The sequence below is a fragment of the Haemaphysalis longicornis genome, unplaced genomic scaffold (genome assembly GCF_048455015.1).
Source record: "Haemaphysalis longicornis isolate Haplotype H1 unplaced genomic scaffold, Haemaphysalis longicornis Haplotype H1 scaffold_1, whole genome shotgun sequence".
Taxonomy (NCBI): Eukaryota; Metazoa; Arthropoda; class Arachnida; order Ixodida; family Ixodidae; genus Haemaphysalis; species Haemaphysalis longicornis.
Genome location: NW_027526203.1, coordinates 293,910,540 through 293,927,862, shown reverse-complemented (window position 1 = coordinate 293,927,862; position 17,323 = coordinate 293,910,540). Strand labels below are relative to the sequence as shown.

The 17,323-nt window shown below is 48.1% G+C and overlaps 1 pseudogene across 1 annotated transcript in view; it reads left to right on the top strand.

Annotated features, from left to right (window-relative positions):
- The window catches only part of LOC144148249 (protein SLC31A2-like), a 39,575-nt pseudogene that overhangs the window by 5,430 nt on the left and 16,822 nt on the right, over positions 1-17,323 (top strand). Inside the window, exon 3 of the transcript XR_013318003.1 lies at positions 272-423. The product of XR_013318003.1 is annotated as a protein SLC31A2-like (transcript). The remainder of the gene's footprint in view (positions 1-271; positions 424-17,323) is intronic.

The window sequence follows — 17,323 nt, the reverse complement described above, 5'->3', positions numbered from 1 at the left end:
TTCGATTTGATCAAATCCTTGCAGTACAGATCTTTTGTCAACAGTTACGTTGACAGTAGGTGACCCTCACTCGCTAGTATTGTGCTGACTAATGAAACATGTGTTATGGTGCGCAGTACTGCTCTTCTTGTGGCTGCACCTTGAAAACTGATAAGGCAGGGCTTGTTGTGAAGATCTCTGGGAGATGCACGCTCTCTCTGGCTAACGGGGCTTAGCGTGCCTGTGCAACAGTGCCTGTGCCACGACAAGGTCTCTTCTTCTCCTGTTGCAGGCATGCTTGGCATGTGCCTGGGAGTTGCGGCCTTCTCCGTGCTGTATGAGTCCATCACAGCATCGCGTCACTACGTGACCGAGGTGCACAAGCAAAGTCTGTGGGCGCCCAGCCAGCGAAGTCGCCTCGAAGCCAGCCCGGACGCCTCGCAGGTCTGATTTGCCTTCCGCCAATTACAGCCCAGTTGGATATATCTGGATGGGCTAAACAAGGCCAAGACACGTCCAAATATGCCGTGGCTTGCACTTACAGTGCACGTACAGTGGACTGCTGTTAAGATGAGCTCGAAGGGACCATGAATATTTGTTCGTATTATCAAAACTTCGTCTTAAAGGCTAACCGCACTCAAAATTTCAACCTCTTGAAAACATTATTTCCGTATAGTCTGCCTAAAAAGACTGCAAGATGCAAAATATGACCAGCTAAAATATGCGTATCCGCGGCGCAAACGACCATCAAAAATCGGAGATTTTGAAACTGAAATTCAGAAGAGCGCGGCCATTACGGCCAGGTTAAAGTGATGTTCCAGCCGGCACAGCCGGTGACTGAGCAGCCGCGCACGGCCGGCCGGCCAGAGCAAACATGCGCTCAACACTTCACCCTCGCTGCAGCCCTAGGAGTAGTGCGCTGAGCGCAGCTCGATCGGTTCTCCTGGCTGGTCGTAGGACAAAGCGCAGGGCCGGCCGCAATGTCTCTGCTGCTTCATGGCTGTTTGCGCGATCCGCTGGCAGGTGCAGCGTCGCCTGCAACGGAGCTGTTTTAAACATCTTTAACTAATTAACAATGCATTTTACGGGGCTACCAGTTGTATCGCAGTTGGTGTGGTGGTACGTACTGTATGTTCAAGGTAAATTTGGCTGAGGTGAAATTTGAGTGCAGTTGGCCTTTAGGCAGAGGTTTTCTACATTGTGGAGGTTATAAGAGAGCAAAAGTGTTGGTTGTCTTAACCATGGAGTTCGTCTTAACCGAGTTCGTCTTAACCAGAGTTTCACTGTATTTTGACTGTGCCGCGAATGTGGGGTCTCTCATTGCTTTCAGTCACTTTTGAACAGGTATGTGCTCACTGAATGCAAGCAGTTGAAGATAGGAGCAGTTGTCTTCACCACTGTTGACTGCTTGCAACCAGCTTGACCGTTCTATGGTGGTGGTGTGGTGTCTAAGCCGTTGCTCTACTACACACGAGGTTGCAAGTTTTATTTGTGGTAACAGAGGCTGTGTTTTTGATGGAGGTGAAGGGGAAAAAATAATGTGCGCAACATTTCAGTCAATATGAAAGAACACCACTGTTCTAAATTATTTCATTATCATTATTTTGTAGCCCTGCACTGCAGCACACTTCATAGCCTAGGGGTAGCCTTGGTGCTCAGAGCAACAAATTAAGTTTCTGTAATTTTTTTAAAACTGCAGTTGAACCCTGTTAGACAATCGTGTATAAGAGACAGTATTCACCCACATGGTTGGCTGCCCTACCTTTCCCATTAATTTGAACCTTTTATACGAGATATTGGCTGTAGAAGATAGTTGGTTGTAATTAATGGACCAGTTATCCTTGAATTTAGGTCAAAAGCTTGCTTGTAACCGACATTTTTAACCTTAGATGCAGTGCCACCAGTCTATAACTGCAGTTGTATGCATTGTGGAAACAAAGGGGAATGACAGACGCGTGCAGCCTCTATTTATTATAACTTTGGCAAATACAAAGTAGTTCAGCCAACTATGAAGCAACAATGAGAACCCCCGGCAATAGAAATGCAACGTACGGAAGTGGTTAAAGCCTAGCACCAAACGTACGAGCACGACCACAGCATGCGAGCGTCTGCGCACCAAGAATACTGGAAATGTGCATTGGGCTCTCCCGATCACGTAGCTCCCAATCAAGAAGCATTGCAGGTGTTGAGTCTGCAAGCCTGATGAATAGCCAGAGTGCACAGAGGAAGCACCTGTGCACTGAGGCTATTCATCAAGCTTACAGGCTCAACATCTGCGATGCTTCTTCTTTCGCATACAGCAAAAGAAGAGAGCTTGAAGAGCGCGTTGTAAAACACAATGTATACACAGCCATAAAGCAAGCAAAAAGTCAGAACACTTCATAAATTGTGGTGGCAAAGCATGAATTATAAAAGACCGTTTGAAACATGCTGTAGCATTCCTTTGTGCGTATCTTAGTTGTACAGTGCCTATTCTGAACTAGGGGTTGATCAGTAAGTGAATACTACTACATGGTACTTTGCTTATAAAAGACCTCTCATATAAGAGACGAAAACTGCTCCCCGGTTTGTGTCTTTTGTAAAGGGGTTCAACTGTAGCTATTTCAAGGAGAGAACTTGCTTGAAATTTTACTAAAGTAATACGCCTGGCGCACAGGCATTTTTTAATGCTCATTGAGCTAATAGCCATTGAACTCGGTGCTGGTTTGGTGCTGTTACATGGCCAGTTTGTCATGCTTGATCCTGGTGCTTAATGAAAGTTCTGAGGTATTGAAACCTGGTGTTGACCTGCATCTTAAAGAAGAGTGAATAATTAAGCACAGAGGAAAATGTGCAGTCCAAACAAGTTCAAGTTCAGACGGCATAAAATGTTGCATACAAATTTTTATTGTTATTTGGAGTTGCAACATGCTCAAATTAAAATGTTCTCATTCTCTGTAAAATTATGCAACTTAAAATCTCAACCAGCTGCAGTATTTTACGGCTGGAGCCACACATTGCCATTTGGGAAATTTAGACCGAAATTTTTCTATTATTGCTGGAATGTTTGGAATCTTTGGCTGGGGCCAAAACCAGATTTTTCGAGTATCTTCATTCCCACATCGAGTCAAGATACTGCATCATAGCCGGTCTTGGTCTAGGACCAGCTATGATACAGCCAATGCTGTCAGTGCTGCGTGGCTTATGATCCGTCATCTTTCTTCTCCCTTTTTATCCTCTTTTCTGCCTAACCCCTCCTCCTGGACTCAGTGTTGTTTGAGATGCCCTCGACCTGAGAGGCAGTTACCAGCTGGGTCTTTTCTTTCTTCACTCTTTCATAAAGCAACACACATGGACAAAGGGCTGAAGGCCCACCCCCTCCTGGACGCCGTCTTCTTGAGTTTGGTTGGCCACCCCATGGTGGCCATAGGCCGGTGCCTTAGTAAACAGAAACATTCAACGTCTCAATCGCCCTGGTGAATACGCGGTCAATCGCAAACCCAGTCCTTGAAGTGGGCTGTATTAAACGCGAAGGGTGACAGCTAAAGCTCACGCCACAGACATGTTCCATGAAAGCCGGTAACCCACTGGTTTTTGAAGGTCGAGGTTAAAGTCTCTGGTGAAGACCCATGGTTTCGTCTGTCCTGGCAGAAGAACACAACCAAGCATGCCAACAGACAACTAGTGAAATTTCCCATTGTCGTCTATACACTCCCCTAAGGCTCAACCACATGGGCTTGTAATAACGACATACTTGTGCATCCACGGCAGCGGCCACCCGCACACCAGCTGCTGTTTGGCCCAGACCTAACGCTGCTGGACCATCTTTGAACCGGTTTTCCTTTACCATTTCTGACCATTAAATTGCAGCCCAACAAAGAATGCCACGACTTCTTCAGGTGAAAGCCTTATGTGTCTCTTCAAACGTGAAAGGTGACCGTTGTCGTCAACACAAATGATACCAAAATGGCCGCCGCTGCAAAGAGAAAATACAAACCACATTTGGGTTCATGTGGGATTTGAACCCGGGTCCCCAGAGGAGGAGCCAAGCACATTACCACTGCGCTAACTCAGCACCCTCCCTGAGGGGCAAGAGTGTTCGAGATTTCGGCGCACATTTGGGATCCCCAGGTGGTCGAAATTAATCCGGAGCCCTCCGCTACGGCACGCCTCATCGCCTGTGAAGCGTCGGCACGTTAAACCTCATCATCAATCAAATCAATCAGAGGGGTAGGAGGAGTTTGCATGGTGCGTGCCACATGACAGGTGAACGTGACCGCATGCGAATAGAAAAAGTGCGCGACAGCCACAGAGGCCTCTGATTCTGAAGAAGCTGTCGCCTGAAGTGTGCCTGTCGAAGTATTTTGTGCCAAAAGACGAAGAAATGAAAGCGAAGATAGGTGTACAAACTTGATGTAGCAGTAAAGACGTCTTTTATAATCGCTAGGCTTTTACCTTCAAAGCACGGATGGAGACTTAAGTTCCCAAGAAATTTTTTCACGTAACCAATTTTCAACGTGGGACGAAACGATTAGAATACACCGTTCCCTGTTCTTCCAACCTACTCCATGGCCTGGCTAACCATCTACTCTGATGGGCGGGCAATGCACGGAGGTGCACTGCGTGGATATCTATGTCATACACACTTTGGTGCGACAGGCACGTAGCAATGCATACTTCTATGCTCGCTTATGCCAAGCTATGTTGATGCACGAGTATGTTGTTATTACAAAGCTTGGGCCTTTACACGATGGCAAGGATCAGCAGAGGCGCAATGCGTGGGAGACAGATTGAAGCCACTCGAAATCGCCAAGGTGGATTGCGAAACAAAGTGTCTCAAGCGGCAAGAGTATGAAATTCTTCGACAATGTGAGGCGGAAGCAAGAAGTCTCGGCATTCAATTGGACATTATTGCTTTTGCATTCACAACCCACAACAAATGCTTAGGTTTCCTCAGACTTTTAGAGTGGAAGCTCTACTAAGCCGTGACTCACAAGGTCGTTCATCACGTCGCAGTGATCTTGAGCTGCCAGAGTGCAAGTGCGGCAGGTGTGACATCGCGCCACGTGATCCATTGTGGAGGCATGGCAGCTGCGCTCGCTCGGACCTCGCTGCAGTGGCAACGTGTAACTAGGCGGGCCCTGGAAGCTGCCCATGGTGCTCATGTCACAGGTTACTTGTCCTCGAGGAAGCAGCAGGAGCAGCTGTTCTACGATGGTAGACTTCTGGGCTTGGCAGGGTGTTGCTCCGTTCGATTCAGAAGTGGTGCATGGCACCGGTGCAGTGCACAGGTGCGGTTCCACGGTGCCGTGCAACATAGCTGCAATGTCAGCAGCGCCTCCGCGTGCATTTACTATTGAGCGAGGTGCAGGTATTCTCGTTTGCTAATTACCTTCGCCTGTCATGCTGTACAACTCAAAGTTGGCAACCATTTCGGTTGTGCCGAGTGCATCGAAGACGATGTGAAGTTCGGGCAGCGTATCTTCCGAGTTCGACGAACATTTTCACGCGGTCAACGCAACAGCTGGTAGCCACCTGCCATTTCACAACACCCTAACTACGGCACGTGCGCACGTACCAACCTTCTGCACCACCCCTGTGGCAGGTGCAGCACCGTGGCAGCACTGCGGCTGCACCATGAGAAATCGAGGGACGCAGTGCACGGCACCATTCCTGCAGCGGTGAATTGAGCACCTTGGTGAAGCGCATTGTGCACTGGTGCAGGCGTTGCAGTGAATCGAATAGAGCTTGTGATGACGCCGCGTCATAAGTCCACTCCCACAATGTCGAAAAAGGCATGGCAGAGACGGGCCACGAATGCAGCCTTGCCACGGTTTAGCCACGGCATGCCACTGGCCTGAGGGCTGCCAGCAGTGTTGAAAACCAGGTATGGGGTCAGGGGCAACGATGCAAACACTTCATCCAGTTCGGCGGCAATTTGCTGGACTGGGTGACTGACTGGAAAGCTGCTTACTTGAGGACAAGTGACCTGTGATGTGAGCGCCGCGGGCAGCTTCCAGGGTCCGGAACAAGGCATTGTCATCTTGTCGTGTGTCCGGGATCACAATTCAAAGGGGCGCAGTGGCTTCGTTGCTGATGCTCGAAAACTCAATGTAGCCATCATCAGAGCCAAGAAATTGTTGATCTGTGGACATCTTGGCTCCTTCCAGGACACCAAAGAGTGGGTTGCACTTGTCTCTGACACCAAAGGTGGTTGCAAAGTTCGGGAAATTTCAGTTAACTGTTCCAAGAACTTTCTGTCATAAAAGTTCTTGGCTGGAAACTAGAAAATCTCTGAATGCATCCTTCGCTGCTCACACAATGCAAAGATGGGCTTCAAGCCAGCTTCTTATTTCAGGCAGTTGTAGAAACGCCCTAACCGTGACTCCTGAAATCCTTGTTCCACAGCCTCCTGCGACAGCACTGTGGCCAGCAGCTGCATCGGGTCTCCTGCCAAGATAAGCTTGCTGCTCCTGTACTACAGACAAAGAAGGGCTTCCACTTCTGTGCACTGGGTAGCCTCACTTATGAGAACACAGAAAAAGGTGCACGGGTTAGTACGGCCAAAAACCTCTTCCGGAAGTGTATTCCAGCAGCTATTTATGGTGGACAGGACCACATGTGCGCCACGAAGAATGGCATGCTTCAGTTCGTTCATATTGCGGGGCTGTTGGCCACCATCCTCACCAATGTATCGCCTCTTTCCTTCGCATTGTTTGACCTTTTGCACCTGAACTTGCAGTTTTGTTAGCTGTAATTCCATGTGCTTTAGAGCTTTGACATCAAGGCAGGCGATGCACATTAGTTGTCGTGTCTTCCCCTTACAGTTTCTCCCCTGCCTCTCCTGGCCAGTTATGACCTGGTCAACCTCTTGGCAATGTTCAGCCTCCTTTCTCTGCATGTTTTTGTGAAGCAGCTCAGTAAGACAGATACGCCGCACAACAAGATGTACTACCATGCCAGCGTGGGCTGCTTTCAGCATCATGTCGGCAGAGTCATGTGCTTGGCATGCCATGCTCTGTGTGCCAACAGCCAGCAAGCAGTTTCATCAACTGCGCTGTTGGACGGCACCACTGTCGGCATGGTTTGCTTGCTGTTGCTGTGAAGTAGCTCCGTGACCATACCAATGATAGTGCTAGTCTTGCCTGTACCAGGAGGGCCGTGCAGAATCACAATTCTAGTGTTGTTGCCCAGTGCTCTCGTGGCAGCAACAGCTGAACTAATCAGTTCTCACTCAATGCCCCTTCAAAGTCGGCCCTCAGGGGATGGCCCTTTTGGAACAAAGAGTGGTGTGTATGAGGCTTGACAGTGGTCTGCACGAACATCGACTGCCCAAGCTGAGAGACAACTTCCATTTGGCGCACTGTGGGAGGGATTTTACTCGCCACGCTCAAGTGCTGGGCCTTAAGTGCCTCTGCAACGCTCTCGTCCACGTACGATTTTTGCAACAATGGTGGGACAGCTGCCCTGTTGACGTGGGCGTCCTTTTTCATTGGAATCATTGGCGTTCTGTTGAGACACTTTCACTTCCAATGGCCTCATCTGGCATTCATTTTATTTGGGGATTGTGGATGTTTGTTATTTGTGACATTTGTTTTTCGTAACAGGCTTTGGCAGCAGATCTTCAGGGCATGTTACCCAGTAATTAGTTTCGCTTCTAGTCCAGGCTAGTGTCACTAGATAAGGTATCTTGTCTAGCGACACTAGTCCAGACAACCTCCCTTCATCCAGGCAAACTACGGAATATTCTGAGCTAACCTTCTGGGAGATCCTGTTCGCACACAATCAAAAGTTACCAGCTTCGGAAGCTTTTTTTAATGGGACCCTGCAACACTCTTTTAAACTTTTTTCGATTTCAGAACATAGTCAACAAACACAACCAGTACTTAGAATAGGGGGTCACGAAGTACCTCAGCCAAAAATTACTGCTCTATGCCCATCAGGTAACTTAGAATTGCTCAAAAGATTTTTCTCTCTTTTCCGGTCTTGGCATTCTTCGAGCATTCGAATTACGTCATTACAGTGGTGCAGCGGCTATTGGCCGGCTTTCTTTCAGTTGCAGCGATAAATGCATTCAATAGCCACTTAAAAGAAAAAGCCACAAAAGGAAACCACAAATGGAAGGCGGATAGTTCTGCTGCGACAAGCAAATCATCGCTCTTTCCAGTGACGCTGGTGACGCCGCGCGGAATTTGTCCGAAGCCGGGAAGTCCGAAGCCACTGGTCGCTGTGGGGGTGGTGGCATTTTTCTTCCTCTATGGTGGTGGCGGCCAGCGGCATCCATGCGGCCTCGCAGAAGCGAAAAGAAAATAGTATTTGGAAGTACAGTAATCGATAATGCTGTATAAATAATAGGAAAATATACGTTAAATGAGCGTTCATATTTTCACAACTTTCTTGAAGATATAGAAGCTTTGGGTGAATTAAAAAGTTGTGGACCTCGTCGGTGTCTGCTGTGGAAAAAAAAACAAAAAACACGCAAATCTGTTGGACCCACCCATGCATTCGTGGTGCTTAAATTATTCTCAACTGAATTACGGCTGCCACAATAGTGCTTTGCTGTGAGGATAATGTGTCAACCGATCTCGGCTTATGTGTTGTTAAATTGGCTCCATTCCACTGCTTTCAATCAGAGGCTTTCAATCAGAGAAACAAATGAAAACTTCCTGCACCCGAAGGCAAGAAGCAAATGTGGTGATGCATTTATTGAATAATGACTGAATAGTATATAATTATGTTGAAGTACTTGTTGAAGTCTGGTAGTTCAAATGCAAGCTCTTGAATGCATTTGGTAACCCTCGTTTTTTGTTTTGGTGATAAGCATCGACGCATTTGGCATCGACACCGCGCATAAACTGATTTGAACAAGTCGGGTTAGCACGTTAGAGAGAGGGGGGAGAGGGGGAACGGGACGTGCCATCCCGCGCATTTGTTGTCCCTTGTACGTGGGCCATCTATTTCGCGCCGAGTTTGATTGGTTGATTGATTGATTGTAGGGTTTAACGCGCTGACGGAACGCAGGCGATGAGGCCTGCCGTGGCTCCGGATTAATTTTGACCACCTGGGGATCTTTAACGTGCGCCGAAATCTCGTACACACGGGCGTTTTTGCTTTTCGCCTCCATCAGAAAAGCGGCCGCCGCGGCCGGGAGTCGAACTCGCGACCAATTGTGCTCAGCAGCGGAACGCCTTAGCCACTGAGTCACCGCGGCGGGTTGCGCCAAGTTTAACTAGCGGCGAGCATTACGAATAGTGTTTGGAGGGACGGCGTGAATACTAATGTGCAGCTTCAAGGACAGCGACACCAGTTGCAAGGCGTTGCGAGGTGTCGATGGAAAAAAATTGCGAAGCGCCTTTATTGCAAACAACCATCATTGATGCAATGAAACGATTTGTACTGCATACAAAAAGTGCGCATACTTCTCGTTAATTCTCGTGAAGTGCACGGTAACTAGCCCCTTTCCCTCCAGACTCGATCGGCGGCGTGTTTAACTCTTGTCTTGCTGTAATGACCAAGGCGGGGGGAAAGGGGGGTATTAAAGCTGTCGTTCAGCTCAATCTTATTAGGCTATCTGATAGAAGCATCCGGAAAGCTTTAGAAATCTGCTTTAATATAGCAGCGTAGACAGACGAGTAAACTTTGTGTACGATAATTCTGTAAGCTATACAGAAAGTCTGTCTGGAGCTATAGAGACATAGGTTGGCAGATTCACTCACGAGTGCACTCACACTCCCCACTCACCGCTCATGAGGGAGTGGTGAGTGAGCTTCGCCATCGTTTGGACTGGCGAGCGTGAGTGCGAGCCCCACACGCAGTGAGCCCCGGTACCACTCGCGAGTGCGAGCGCCACTCGCTGCGAGCCCCTCTCATCACTCGCGAGTGCCACTCCCCGTGAGCCCCGCTCACCACTCGCGAGTGCACTCGCGCTACTCGCGCCATTTTCGGTGCTTACCGCGGTGAGCGCCAGTGAGCTTGTACTCGCTGTTGGCTGTTGGCGGTGAGGGCGACCACGGGCGGCGCTGCGAAGCGCGCCTGCGTAAGGTCTGAGGGACCTTACGCCTGCGTGACGTCGGTTTAGGATTCTCGCATTTGTTGTCTGCTTCACCGAGCTCGCTCTCCCCGCTGTTTCTTCGCGCTCGGTGGACGTCTGATGCTTGTCCGCACCAGATTTTGCGTGTTCGTAACTTTTTATTATAATAATAGACCTAAAATCGCATACACTAGCTCAAGGCGTGAGTCAAAGTATATAGTTTTGGATACCGCTACGGAAGAAACATTGCCGGCGTCGTCCCATTCCTTGCGAAGCTGGTCCTGTGCGGAGCGCGAAGAGTCGGAGCTGGGCGTCAGCTTCTGTATTAAGCTATCTTTCGAACAAAGGGAACAGCCAGTTTCTAGTAACCGGCAACAGCGAAAATACAAGACCAAAACAAATTCCAGGCCTTCGGGGCTGTCGGCTTTGAAAGAAGGCATTACAATTCCTGGTAATCATATGTAAGGTAATTGTTTTGCAACCTTGCCGAACGTTTGATAGTATTGTATCACATCACTTTGCGTTGTCATGGCATGAAAGTATCCGACACGCACTATGAGCTGCAAAAACTCTAGGCTGAGTTCCAAATAACCTAATGTGTGTATAGGCTTTTAACCAGTATGGAGGTTTATTGAGCAAGACAAGTCACGTCTACGGTGATCCTGGAAGTTTTTATTGAACGTCCGAAATACATCCAATTTCGGACGTCCGTATGGGCATACGGGAGTGTTAAATACGGACGTACATGGCATGTCGATCGGCTCTGCAATGGACGTACGTTGGATGGCCGACGACGTCCGGTGGTTGCTTGGGAAAGTCAATTTTTGAAGAAGGGAATGTATGCCATACAGCCTGACGAAAATATCCACACGATCCTTGTGAGCCTCCCAAACGTCCCCAAACCTACTACGTTTGTGACGGTGCAGAAAAATTAATGCGTTAGGCACAGAAAAAAAATCATTATTCTGATAAAAGTCAACAACAACGAAAGAAATAGAAGACAGCCGCTTTATTTCCTGCTGAGCGATGCGCGTGCAGCGGCCCGCTGTGCTTGGTATACGTAGCATTAGACTGTTGAGTCTTCGTAAGAGCATCTAAAAAATCCTACGCATTTTGAATACTTATCGAGGAGCTCTGAGCGCTGAACCTCGCGAATAAGCTGGAAGGGACGAGTTACACACGATCTTCTGACCGATGCTATGAAGAAATTTGTTCTCTCTCTCCTCGTGTGTTGCAAACTTGTGGGGGATACAGCTTGAAATTACTTAGATGTGTCAGAAGCTGGCAAAAATGACTGAATTACTAGAAATATGCTTTTTAATGCACTCTAGCATCAAATCGGGCGATTTCTAGCACAGGCACTGCCGCCCCTCACAAGCGGAGTGTAGCAGGCGACAGCGGCGCGAGTACCTAAGCCGACGTCAGAGCCAGAGGGCACCACTCAAACATCTCATTTAGAGCCACTTCAGTGGCTCTAATCTCATCGCCAATTCGTCGCAGGAACCGCTCGCTGTGATGGTGGTTAGTGGCGCAATTGCCTTTAGCGTAGGAAATTGTCACTGGGCTCCTGCTCTCTCGTCTCCGTCTCTGGTGCCGTGTTGATTTAGGAATATGATTTGGATAGACTTCTGACGATGTAATGTACGGATACTGTTCCGCTTCATGACTCATGGAGGGTTTGTTGCGCGCACTCGCGTGCGAGGGGTGACGACGATTGGCGAGCACGAGTGAGTGATAGTGGTGACGGCGAGGGGTGAGCACGAGTGAGTGCGTGTGGTGATGGAGAGTGGTGAAAGCGAGTGAGTGCGAGTGGTGAGTGTGAACGCAAGTGAGACGGCGAGTGGTGAGCGCTAGTGGGTGCGAGTGGTGAGGGCGACTAGTGAGTGTAAGTGAGTGGCGTCCACTTTTGCCGAGGTATGTTCAGAGATACTGTATGCTCCCTGCGCAAGCACTAGCACAGGAACTCGTATCTGGCGCTATCATTTTGCGCTCTCTGGCGTCTGCAGGGACGCGCGATTTGGACGATGTGCCTCCGTGCCTCCTTTGCGCGGCGCGCACTTCCTGCTTCCGGATGCTCAGTGGCTTCTTCCTCCATTGAGCTGCCGCATGCGGGAAGGGCCGCCACTTGGCGCGGCATATGTATGGGCAGCTACTCCATTGAATAAATATCGCCGTGCCGAGAATCACCCCGTGTGCTTCGTTCGTGCCATACGGCACGAACGAAGCACACGGGGTGATCCTCGGCAGAAACTGCGCGTACTTTCGTCCCGATTTAACCCGAAGGCAGGCTTGCTGCAGGTGTTGCTGCCCCCACCCTCTACCTGCAGCTTTTCTTGTGAAGAATCCCCGACTGCGTGTCTGCACATGCCCCTGGAATCGTGTGAAGAAGAGGAGTAAACTTAAACAACAAAAAGAAAAAAAAAAAGCCTGCCAGTTGAGGAACCGCGCATCAGATGTGGCAGAAGGATATTGGCCCTACCACGTATTTCATGCGTGTACGCCGAAGTCGAGCGAATGGCGGTGTTGAAGTGTGCCGTATCGCGGCCACGAAGCCAGAAAGGACCCAAGAAAAAAACGCTAAAAACCACGACAGAAAAAAGAACGACGAGGCAGATGCGCCTCTGTCTCGTCGTTCTTCGTTCTTCTGTCGTGGTTAATTTTAAGCGCTCTTTTTCTTGAATCGATGTGCACCAACTAGCCCAACAGCATATTTTACCGAGAAAGGACGCTGGAATGTTTGTAGCGTGCAACGACTCGACTAAGAGGACGCTGCACACAACGTATGCGAGCTTCCGTTGGTCGCCATCTGATGTAACAAGCAGTTGCTGTCACAGTCGGCGACCAAGTTAGGAATTTGCGTGCTGGCGTGATGTCTGTCGTTAGGACATTGAGTAAAGGCCACGTGTAAGAGCGTAGAGAGGTCGCCTGCCGGACTCCGGCAACACCCTCGGAGAGTCCTTCAGAGGTTGTTTACTGAGGCCTTAGCGCAGCTAGTTCGATTGCGTACTAGCCTAATGCGACGATTGCACTCTGTCGGTGGCGCGCTTTCTTGTGCCTCCACATGCATTGCCTGCGAGGGTTCTCTTTCCAGCTTTCTCGGGGCAAGGTCAGCCGAATGTTTTTGAATTCTTTTATCCTGCATCAGAATGGAATCCGTGCTGATACTGATCAACCGAAACAACTATCTCTTTCTTGATGTCTGCGCGGCCACACAATAGCGGTGTGTGCTCGCAGCATGCGGTTCCCTGAGCCCAGCGCCGGCACGCACACGCCGCCGTTTGAGTAATTTGCGGCGTAAATATGTGGCACACGCTCGTCGTAACGGACCTCCGCTGAAGGAACGGCGCAAACGCGAAAAAATAAAAAAACAATGGCGGCCCCGGTCGTTTCCAGCCCTCCCTTGCCGCATATCCTATCGCGAAGGCGATCTTGAGCTGCTTGAGCGGCGCCGTTTGGGAGCACATGGAAGGCACGTACTACGCCGTTCCGCTGCTTTCGGGTCGGGGATTTTTTTTATTACTGCGCCTTTCCGCTGCTTTCGCGTCGGTGTGTGTGTGTGTGTGTGTGTGTGTGTGTGTGTGTGTGTGTGTGTGTGTGTGTGTGTGTGTGTGTGTGTTTTTTTGCTTTTTTCATATTCCGTTTCTCCTCACTTTTTGCGCGGCCTGAAGGAGAAATATCGAGGAGAAGCCCCCAGCCACTTCCGCTTTTGCTGGCACCGGCGCCCGACCGATATTCATGTCGTATCTCTGCTGCGTTAAAAAAAAAAAAAAGTAGTATGTCGCTTCCCATGTACCGTGTCACCCCAATTCCACGTTTTTTTTTTTTTTTTGTGCCTGAAGTCAACCCCAATGCTTGGCGAGGCTGCGACAGGTGCGTTCCTTAGCGATCCAGTGCAATGGCCAGGTACCAGAAAATGCATCAATTAAAGATTCGCAGCAGTTGAACGAAAGCTCTTCAATGTTCATAACGAGGGCCCGCGGCCAGGTTGCAGAGGGAGAATTGAGGGCTTTCCAAATCTTCTTCTTACAAGTTTGTTACCCCAAGGAGTGCCCTTCCACCAGCAAGTAGAGAAACGGGCACAAGTGGAAAGTGCTGTTGCTATGAGTAGATTTCTCAGAAGAGATTACGTGGTGTTTGCGCTGCATGAAAAGGGGGTAACTGCACCATACGGAAGTGCTATAGCTGCAACACCGCTATCGTATGCGTTACCTATAGCTTCCAAGATGCTTCCCAAAGCACACTAGGGCCCTGCATTGTCAGCGCCTTCGACGAAAAAGGATTGCATTCTTGACGCTTGCTTGCACAGCCGACACCGTTCAAGGAAAGCTTTGCTAGTGTGTTTGTTTACATCGCTTGTGTACTAGTCGCGACTGTTTTCCTTATTTTCATTGGCGCATTTGATGCAGTGCGACTCATCAGTCCGGTCGACCACACCAGCTATGGGAACAGTACACTGACAGCGGGGCATCTTATATACAGATTAAAGCGGAAAGTTGGGCAGGTTGGTTACTAACTAATGAACTCATACTGATAGCGAACCTGACATTAGGCGAAGAAAAGACTAGTGCGTTTCGTCTTTTCTTACGACAAATGGGGCACGTAAGGGTGACTTATAAGCTAGGAAAATATATAAGCGCGTGCCTCTCGCGCTCCCAGCAAACCTCGAAGCCCCCACTTCACTTGGGACAGGGTGGAATGTTCTTCTCAGGTGGTCAGCGCGCTACCTGTGACATGAACTGTGCCAGGAAAGCTGAGAAACGGCTTTTGCTGGGCACATCAGGCATATGGAAAACACGCTTAAAAGACTGAACATAGCTTAGTTCTAACGTTGAAGTGCCTTCAGCAGCTATGCGAGTACTTTTTTCCCCCAACAAGGGGTGCCTTGAATAGCAGAGGACTTTTTCCCCGCAGGATCGGAAGCTCGGAAACAGTTTATCACCGGACCATGTTCGACCGTTGGAAGGTGCCGTTGGGGTATGGCTATATTTGACCCATGTCGCTGGCAGTAACAATAAAAGATGGGCTCTTAACCTCAGACATCTGTGTATCAGTTACAAGTAATTAATTTGATCAGTTACATTCGTTGGTCATTTTGCAAGCAGTCGGTTACTCCTGTTAAAGTTTTAATCGCAGCAACTCAATTACTTTTGCTAATAAATTATAATTACACTTATAATTTTAATTATCCTTATAATTACATGTAATTATAATTATATAAAATATGTTATTATATTTACAGCTACAATTGTATTACACTTCTTTTCTTCAAACCTGAGGTTACAAAACTCGGAACTTTTTTTCTTCTGGTGAATCACCCATGCTGTCGTAAAGTCAACTTACTGCATGTGTAAAAAAATTCGATTTTAGCTCGCAAACTGAAATATATAAGCTTCGAGGGCCCACTGTCTACGAAAAGCTATTCTCTGTTACGGTGCAGTTGGTATACCCTGCGTGCAAAATGGGTCTACGAATGGCTACCGTGCTGCTGGCAGCTTCCACCTGTGACGGTAAGGGGGGGGGGGGGGAGACAGTGGGTGGTTTTGTGAGCCAGTGAAGTTGCTTCCTCTCCCCAGGTGGTCTCTCGAATCGCTGGATTGTACAGCTTCAGATCAGAGGTCTGTAGATGCTGCTGATGATCTTCCGGGTGCCGCCAGTTCGGGGGGGGGGGGGGGGTCGAAGGGTTCGTTAACTGCTCATTCCTAGCGGGTAAATGAATGGCTTGCAAGTGCGGGTTACTGTGAACGTTTATGCACAACTTATTTACAGGCTTATATATACAAAATGTACATAAAATGGTGAAACTGGTTAGGAACTGTTCGGCAGGGCCGAAGGTTGAGAGAACCTAAGTGCATGAGAATCGACCCAAGTGGTGGATCTCTTCTAAGCAAAAGCTATTCGACATAGCCGAAGGTGCAGAGCACCTGAGAAAAGAAAGAATCCGACTGTGAGACTCCGAGTTTCACGTTTTTCTGGGGTTCCAGAAGCGCCACGTACGGACCACGTGTCAGTCGGTGCGATTGGCTGAATTTCAAAACACGTTCGCACACTTGGACGGACACCCCTCACCCCTTGCACACAGATATATATATATATATATATATATATATATATATATATATATATATATATATATATATATATATATATATATATATATATATATATATATATAGAGAGAGAGAGAGAGAGAGAGAGAGAGAGAAAGAGAGATTAAGAACTAGCGAAAGCCACACAACGAAAGAAATAAAAGCGATGCGCGCGCAGCTTTGTACGTGTGTTGATTTGCTTTTCCCGCTATTTTCGCGCGCCGTCTAGGTTTAAAATGGTACCTTTATTTTTTAAAGCTTCCGCGTTCCTTCCGGTGGTCATAGACGCACTCACATATTCACATAGTGAGTAGTATTATCTTGTTTATTTACCCTTTTGTACATTATTAAAAATTTTAAATCCAAACATCCATTTTCAATGTATTTAATTTACCCGTTATATCTCGGTGGAACGGGAAGGGCCCGTTCCACCGTGAGCCCGTTTAATAAACTGTAGTACAGTTGAACCTCGTTATAAGAGACACTGATGTAAGAGACAAATGGGTATAAGAGACACTATTCACCCACATGGTTGGCTGCCCTATCTCCCCCATTAAATCGACCTCTTTTATAACAGACATCGGATGTAGAAGATTGGTTATAAGGGACAAGTCATCCTTGAAGTTTAATCAATAATCTCGCTTGTAACAGACATTTTAACTTCAGACGCAGTGCCACCACTCACTAATTGCAGTTGCTTCCATCCTGGAAGCACAGGTGGACGACAGACATCTGCAGTCGCTATTTATTATAACTTCAGCAAACACAAAGTAGTTCAGTCAGCTATGAAATGACAATGAGAAGCCCTGCCAATGAAAATGCAACTTACAGAAGTGGTTGAAGCTTACTGCCGTCCATTGAATGGAGCGCGATCGCACATGTGGGCTCTCCCACTCGCGTAGCTCCCAATCAAGAAGCACTGCAGATGTTGAGTCCTGCAAGCGTAATGAATAGCCTGAGCACACAGCAGAAGAAGCTGTGCGCTCTGGCTGTTGATCAGGCTTGTGAACTCAACATCTATGATTCATCTTCCACAAACAAGGAAAGGAAAAAAAAGCTTGTAGAATTGGTTGTAAAAAACAGTGTAAATACAGTCATGAAGCAAACAAAGTTTCATAAATGCTTGGGCCAAACATTAATTAGAATGAATCTTTTTCAACATGCTGTAGCGTTCTTTTGAGCTTATTTTAGTCATACGGTGCCCACATTGAACTATGGGTTGATCAGTTGGTAAAAACATGGCACCCTG